The sequence below is a fragment of the Castor canadensis genome, chromosome 16 (assembly GCF_047511655.1).
Source record: "Castor canadensis chromosome 16, mCasCan1.hap1v2, whole genome shotgun sequence".
NCBI lineage: Eukaryota > Metazoa > Chordata > Mammalia > Rodentia > Castoridae > Castor > Castor canadensis.
The window spans coordinates 22,637,786-22,646,756 of record NC_133401.1 but is presented as its reverse complement, the minus strand read 5'-3'; the positions used below and the strand labels follow the sequence as shown (position 1 = coordinate 22,646,756).

At 33.7% G+C, this 8,971-nt stretch overlaps 1 non-coding gene across 1 annotated transcript; it reads left to right on the top strand.

Annotated features, from left to right (window-relative positions):
• The first annotated feature begins 8,506 nt into the window (after positions 1-8,506).
• On the top strand, positions 8,507-8,609 carry LOC141418297 (U6 spliceosomal RNA). Its single transcript, XR_012442978.1, has one exon. It is a non-coding gene; the product is annotated as a U6 spliceosomal RNA (small nuclear RNA).
• Positions 8,610-8,971: the final 362 nt, after the last annotated feature.

Here is an 8,971-nt window from a genome sequence, read left to right as displayed (position 1 = left end):
AAAGTTATTACCTTTGAATGAAATTTATCTGCCCATACTAAAAAGAAAAGGGAATAATATAATCAGTCCTGTATAATACCCATCATACAGTCCCTTAGTAATTAGGAAAGAAGTAACTTCTCATGCTTACTCTATATAAGGCCTACTTTAGGTTTTGGATTTGGGGTTGCTTTTCTTTTTCAGGCTATGACAACATTTCAGGAATATACTTAAGAAAGTTCATACTAGAGACTTAACAAAACATGATTTCAAATGCAATATTACATTCCAAATAACTGTGACTAAGGTAGGAAAGTGTGAATATACCGATGTAAATATGTTGAATCATGGAGACCAAGTGATCTTTAATCCAAGTAACAGTTGTGACTCATGTGAAGATAAATGTCTACGTCGATGTTAAAATGTAAGAGCATATATCCTTAGTGTAACACACCAGAATCTTTTATACCTTTATAATACAAGAATGCATCATGTTCTTCACTTTGTCAAGTGATATAGTAAGTACACAGTTACAATATCTTTATAATGGAAAGTATAACTCATATCTTAACAAAGAAAAGTTTTATGAATTGGTAAACCTTGGAGATATACATCAGAATTAGAGTATATAAAATATTCCATTTTTCATAAGCATTTGAGATGTTAGTCTGATATATATTGCACACTGTTTGTGAGTCATCTAGATTTCCCATAATCCATAAAATGATATGATTCAAATTGAAGAAATTATGTGTAACCTACTTTCTTATTGAAATGTTTTATCCAAAATGCATATGACCTAATTTGTAAGGGGATTATTGGATATCAATAGCTCTTATTTTAAAAATTGTACAATATTTTATTAAAATAACAAATTTGGCATTAAAATATTGAATTATATAATATTGTTTTATTCCCTAAATTAGTTTTCATATATGGTATTTTTATGAAAATTTTAAAAAGCCTTTTATCAAAAATCTAGCTATCTTTACCAAAGAAAGTAATGTTTTTTGTTCATATTAATCTAATGTAATTAACCAATGTCTACAATATACATCCTTGATGTCTTTTACCCTTGGAGAGAGAAATGAACAGCAATAGCTTACCTGCCAATAATCTCTGGAGCAGCAATAATCTTTGCTTTGGTTTTAATGCAAACACTCTGAAGCCAACTGTACTAAATGTGCACAAGTTTTCTCATCCTTGAGTACAAAGTTACCCAGTAAGTGTTCTCTTTTCTTCCTCCTACCCACTAAAAGTTTCTCCTCTTTTCTAATGTAATTTCTAGATCTGAAGTATTGATTGTGTCCATTTAAATTATTTTATACATTACTCCCACTACATAATTTAAAAGTAGAATCTTAAGCTTGTAACTTGTATTCCGTTTTCCTTTTTGCCTCTTGATAGAGTTAATTCAAAATTTAATTTTTCTCTTGATACTCTTCTGTCTTGAACTATTATCCTATGGCTTTTTGTCTGGATTTTTCTAAAAGGAAGTATTATAATGCTACTCAAAGGGTGGGCTGACTCTTTGGACTTGACTGAGAAATTCTGAGTAATGCAGAGTCCCTGACCAAGGGAGTAATGATGTGCATTTTTTACATCATCCCAAAATTCTTTCAATTTGAGAAGCACTTTTTAAAGAATGAAAATTCCTGGAATAAGGGCACATTTTGCCTCAGCCTCACAGGCTGCAGGGATTACACAGGTGAATAATAAAACCCAGCTCTCCAACAAGCATTTTTAAACCTTGACAAAATATCACAAATCTCACAATATACCTCTGTAAACACCTAACAGGTATAGGTGACTACAAACTTGGAATTCAGGGTACTGAAAGATAAAAGCAGGGATTATCTAGGCTGAACTTACACTTAAAAGTTTTTTGTGCTTGTAAATATCTTTTTTTGAAATATAAATGCTGACACTGATATTGGTATTATTTATGTCAATTTGTACTCTATGCATCGGGGGAAACATAAGAGTGGGAAAACTGGAGCATTTCAAAAAATTTACTGGACTTACATTCAGATATTCAGAGTAATGTATACTGTAAAAATTACCTGACTTGGATGGTTGTGCCTCTGTCATTTCTGCTGCTTTATTCACAGTAGAATCTTTCATGTTGCCTGTAGGCTAGATAGAATTTGAAATGATATACTTTACAAATATTGTACAATCCACATACCATGGCATGTATTTCACAATTTGAGATAAAATGTGAAAGTTATTACCTTGGAAGCCCCCCAGAGATTTTTCTATTAAGAATAACTTGCCTAAATTTTCTATATTCATATTCTAAGCAAATATCTGAATTTTCTATTTTGAATGCAAATAGACTTAAAAAGAAGACAGGACTCTGTTAGAAACAAGAACATTTCAGTCAAGTACTTTACATATGCTCTGCATGTCAAGCCAACAAATTTTGTCTAATCAACAAAATTCCTGCGTTTCAAAGACCAAATTGTTTATCTGTTATATTTAACAACTGTAAACATTGGGGGTGGGGGTTTAGCTGAGTGATGGAGTACTTGTCTTGAATATATTATGCCCTGAGTTCAATGCTTATTATCAGAGAAAAGAATAAAAATCTACTAAACCACAAACTGTGGTGAATTCTAGCATTAATAAAGTTTTCAGGAAAGGATAGGAAATGACTTTATTGCTGAAATTATTTTAAAAATTTAAAAATCTCCCAGAATTAAGTTCATATCTCTCTTTCATTTTTTATGATAATATTATGACTGGTAGTTTCTTAGAGGAAAAAAAACTTATGAATACTGGAACTCAAAAAGTTAAATAATTTAATTCAGATTCTGTAAGCACAGTATGACAGAATGAGGATTCTAGTAGGTCTTGACCTTCAACCAATGTGGTGACATCACTTCGTAGTAGCCCTATATAAATAAAAGCATAAGCCCTTGGCTTCCATCTTCACCTACTTTAAATAGGTCATCATCATCTAGTTATATGAACAGTTTTAAATATACTCTCAATGTAGTGTTTCAGGAACATACATTTTGTAATACTAGTTTTGAGATATGGATATTGAATTTCCAAATTTCAACAGTTTCTAATATTATCTTAGTCTAAACCCAGAACCAGGGATAGAAAGTGATTTAAAACTCCCCTAAAAAACTCTACTATACTAAAAAAAGTATCCACGGAAATTTTGCATGCTGAATCTTATATAGTTTTGAAAGTAGTAGCACTAGAGTAATTTCTTAATGATTATAACAACTAATGGAATCAATAACAGATTTAGTAAAGCATGAGTTTTAGAAAAGCCATGGTAGAATAAAAATCATACTAAAAAACATTTATTCAAATAATCATTAAGCAATTTTTAAAATTTTAAATTTCCTGTCATTATGCATTATTCACCCAATTTTAAGCCCCCACTATCTCAAAGTATTTATAAATTAATTATAAATTCTTTATCAAGTAAAAAAATCAACTAGTCATAATGCTAGAAAACCTTTTCTATTGCCAACATTCATACATTCATATAAAATGAGATAGTTAGACTGCTGATGAATTTTAAGAGTAGAAACTACAGAAAACAAAATTTGGGGCAAGAAAATTAATTTCACAAAGGAGCACTTTACCTTGGTATCAACATTTTGACCACCATCCTTTATTATAGGTGAGGGAGCCCCAGTACTAGGTTCATTGGAAAGCCTTTAGAGCAAAAAATAAAACAATAAAATAAAATTCTCCTTTACAAATATGGAGGAACATCAGCACATTCTGTCAACTTTATATAAATCTCACTTTATGTAACTGCAAACCTCTTTGTGCCTGCAGCTTTCAGACTGATTCTCTTGATGTGTGTACCAGACATGACTAAGAAAAGCAGCAGAGCTAGTGTTGGGGGCATAGGTAAAGGTAACAGTTTGCTACTGCCTGGTTATTTCATTTCTCTATATGCCTGTATCCTCGTGTCTAAAAGAGAATAAATAAGTATGGTCTTTCTCTATTTCCTCATGTGCAAAAGAGAATAAATGTAGTCTTTCTCTCTTTCTCCAAAAATAAATCTGTTGAAAATTTAACTTCATATTAAATAGTATCTCCTCATTGATATGATTTTACTGCTGTTTTAAAATAGTGCTTAATTATCTCTTTCTGCCCATCCTTCTCAATACAGTCTCACTCTGTTACATATCAAATAGTGACACCCAATATATTGGCAAAGCTTGAGGTTAAATGGCCTTCACAAACTGTCTATCCTGACTAATTAATGACTCACATAACTTTTGCTACCTGCACTGAAACAAACCTGATAGCCTGACACAAAGCAGAAAGGCACACTTTCCATTCCTTAATGACTAAGCTGTGGGAACAGAAAATGACATTCTTGGTTCTTCAGCATGGAAATCACTTATTAAAGAGAATTCAGCTCTTGCCTTCACCTTAAAATAATAATGGGAGTCCCATGAAACATCAAAAATGTTTGAAAGCTATATTCAAAAAAGTCAAAGAAAACATGTATTTATTTATTAGACATCTCTACCCAGAGAGAATGAAACACTAAAATTATGAAATCCAATTATTTTTCTAGTTTGATCCTGACTTATTCAGGTCCACATTAACTAGTAACTCTCAAGCTTCATAGGTACTCAGACACTCAAGGGGGAAGACTGTTAGAAAAGGAAGGTCCTGGAAGTTGTACCTCTCTTTTCCTAAGCACTCTCAAAATACCTTCCTACCTATGGGCTCCTTCTTCTGCAGGGCTCAATGGCAATCTCCATCCTTTAAGTCTTCAGTCTAGGAAGGTGCAGATAACTGAAGAAAGGATGCATTCAAAGACCAACAGCAGGATGTCTGCATGTCTTTGTTTTTGGAAAGTAAGCTAGATGAAGACTCAACCACCTGCCCTCAGCATAGACATGGTACCAACTACTCAATAATATCTCCATGTTCACTTTGCCAGACAACCCTAACTCTTTCCTACACCACATTTACATAGAATGGAAGGTGAAGGCGGCATCATTCCCTGTTGTTGAATGATACATGCCATTCAACAACATCTAGTCTCCAGGTACTTGAGGGGCTTAAAGCACTCTCTGTAAATTGAGGTGAAGTGGATGATATCACATTCCTATTTGATGTAGACACTATTCTCAGTGGCTCAAATTATTTTGATATCTCTCAATAGCAATCTAAATGATGATAAGTCCCTACAATTAAACAAAAAAAAGAGCAACACTTTTTTGCAAGAATCTCTTGGATCAACAATTGTTCTAGATAAGTTTGAATATGCTATGTCCTTAATTCCTATAATATCTTTATCAAATTTGTCAAAAACCCCAGTAGTATGATCTCTTCTGTAAAACCCTTATTCTTACCCAACCCAATGTTTTTCCAGGTCAAATTTCCCCTTCCTCTGTTAAATCCATTCTTGTATTTTACCATTTGGTTTACTTGGTAATTTCATTCTTAGAGTCTTCCGTTGGGAACACTAGACTCACCTCCCACAATATTATTAAAATACCTATCTACACAATGATAAATAAGGAGACAACTGGCCTTGGGATTAAGGAAAATGAGATTAAATTTCATTTTTTACATTTTTATTCTGAAGAAGCCACTTTAATATCTTTGAGTTTCAGGTTCTCTATCAGAATAACCATTTTCCAAGGATGTTAAATGCAGGTTGATGTATATAGTGCATTTTGATTAGTATCTATGACCTCTTAAAACACTAAAGTTCTTTGTGCTTCTGATACTATTTACACAAAAAAGAAATGCATACATGACAGAAATGAAAATATAGGGGAAAAAAGAAATAAAAGCAGAAAAGACAGTAAAAAAAAGTAAAGACTACATGAAATGGAAAAACATCATGGAACAAACCAGCCATAGCTGCTTAAAGGGGAAACTAAACTGAAAAAAAGCAGTAAGTAGAGAAACAAATTAAAAACATCCCTTAGATGTTAAATATAATAAATACAACATGATCTACATGGAGATATTCTTATAGTAAAATGATCCCTCTCCAGTTTCATTCCTAGACACTCCACCCTACATGTTTTTGTGGCATTTGTGTGGCGAGAGCTAGTTACACATTGGACACCACTTTGCTAATGGTGCATCAGCCCAGTGAACTAGGTGAGAGAAGGCAAACTTGACTCTTAACAAAGCAGAGCAACCCCATGCCCTGAGTCATTGCATAGCAGAAGCCACAAGAGAGAGAATACTCTGTGGAGTGTGCCCTGACTCACACCCCCAACAGAGACCTATCACCCCACCTGTTTGTGCTTGTGTGTGGGTGGATGTGAGTGCACATGCAAGATACCAATTAGCAAATGGAACACAAGCTTAGACTAGGGGTGCGATGGTAATCCACAGTCAGTAGAAGCCAGACCTACCCCATACCCAGAGTCCCCCACCCAGCTGCAAGCCACAGGAGCAGGCAAACTCAGCAGAGCTTGTCCTGGCATTCTCCATACCTGGTCCCACCACTCCACATACATGTATAGAGAGAGCTAGCTGCACATGGATATTCCTCTACTGCGTATCCCACAGTTGCTGCTGCCGTGTATGTCTAGAGTCACCTCATCCCCATCATAAATACTGCTGTGGGCCTGGGATACCCCCAGGCCTTCTCTGCACCCTGGAGTGGCTGCTTTGTGGAAGCACAAGCCCCTTGCTCCCTTCCAGCTGATGCCCATGGCTCAGAACCTTACTGACCATTGACCACCAAACCAGGCTATACCCAGAGGTTCAGAGATTCAGAGAAAATACCTGCTGCACTGGCAGAGCCCAGCTAGTATACACTTTCCTCCTCAGCAATGATAAACTACTGACATGAATTCATTTTTATATACTTATTTTTAATTTATGTTATTTGGCAGTACTGGATTTCAATTCAGGGACTCTAACTTGCTAGGCAAGTGCTCTATCACTTGAGCCATAAATGTATATGCATGTATTTTTCTTTTCTCTTTTTGTATTAACAATATTCTTAAACTTTTTCATTCCCTTCTATATTATCTTTTTCTCCATTAATTATAGTGTTCTTGCACACTATTATTTCTTACATCTTCATTCCATTTTCTTCACCTCACAGTCTTCAACTTCCTTCTTCATTTCTCCTTCTCTAACCCCAAATAGACATGACCAGAAAAGATCATCTACATCCCACATCATAATAAAAATTCCCAGACAAGTGGCCAAAGATTGATATTGAAGGCTGCAAGAGAAAAATGCCTACTTACAAAGGGAAATATGTCAGTAGTTCATCAAATCTTTTAGAGAAACCCTAAGAGCAAGGAATGATATATTTTAAGCTCCTTAAGAAAATAATTGCCAATCAATATTACTAAATCCAGCAAAGATACTCTTCAGATTTGATGGAAAAATAAAGACCTTCAAGGATAAGCATAAACTAAAGCAGTTTTATCCATCAATCCTTTATTACAGAAGATAATTAAGGGAATAATACACACAGAAGAGGAAAGAAGATAGTCACAAACACCAGACCCAGGACAGAATGAATTTTGAAAGAGGAATATATGAACACAGGAAAATTAGGAAAGAATCAAGCATATTCAATGCAATAAAGAAGCAAAGCCCAAAGATGAATAAAGATGAAAGACAATAACACTCAAAACAACCCAGGAAAAATAGAAAAGAGCCACAGGAAACAAGAAAACCGTCTAAATCAGAAGCTTAAAAGTAAATGGTCTTCACTATCCAATCAAAGACACTAACTTGCCAATTGAGTTAAAAAAAAATACAACCACATGGCACCTACAACAACACACATGGATTAAAAGTGAAAGGATGAAAAGTGATAGACCAAGCAAGTGGAAACAGAAAGAAAGGAGAAGCTATACTGATATCTGGCAAAGTGGATTTCAATCTAAAATTATTCACAAGAGATAAAAAAGGATACAACAAATAAAAAAGGGAATAATCTATCAAGAAAATATAACAAGTATAATGTACATGCACCAAATATTGATGTAGTCAAATTTATAAAACATACACTATTATATAAAAAGGACAGATAAATCCAGATTTAATAATAGTGATTATTCAATACTCCACTCTAACCAATAGATAGATCTCAAGACAAAAAATCAACAGATACAACTCAGAGATAATAAATTGCACCAGAGAGCAAATGGACTTAACAGACATGTACAGAATATTCCATTGTTCATCTTTTATTTTCTGAATTGATCTGGTATAGATATGCATCTTGATTCCATTGGTACACAGATCCCTGTCAATGTATGGAGAGGGGCAAGAGAATCCTTTGGTGATCCAGGTAGTATGACAGTCAACTGGTTACTTGTTAATTAATGGATCATAAAGCAATTAATCAACCACTCTGAGTTATAGTTGCCTAATAAATAAAACTAGGTTATAATAGTACAGATGCCTTGCAAATATGGTGTAATGACAATAGGAAATCACAAATATTATGCACATAAAGGGATGTCTAGCACAGGGTCAGCAATCTACAAACATTAGTTTTTTATCTCTGTGTCTATAATTAGTTAATATACATTTTTAAGTGCTTGTTTCAACAACACATATGCTAAAATTGGAATGATACAGAGAAAACTAGCATGGCCTGTAAGGATGACATGTAAATTTGTGAAGTGTTCCATAAAATATATAAATTATATAAATTATATATATATATACACACATTTAAAAAAACATAAAATCCTACCTGGGTAAAGCACTTTCTTTAACACTCTTTTGTGCTGTTGAGAAAAAGAGATTTAAATAAACATTCCAAAAATATAAAATACTGAAAGCATAAAACTCTGGTGTCTTGTTAGAAAATATTTTAGGACCATACCTGGAGAGTATTGTAGAATGAATATTCAGTAAACTACTGATAAGCTATTAATGCATTCAGAACTCTTTCATTTCTTTGTGTTTATTGAATGCAAGGATTTATCAAAATTTGACTCCTAAAAGTAAACTGCTATATCCAATGTCCATAAACCATCTGAGTGCTATCAGAATC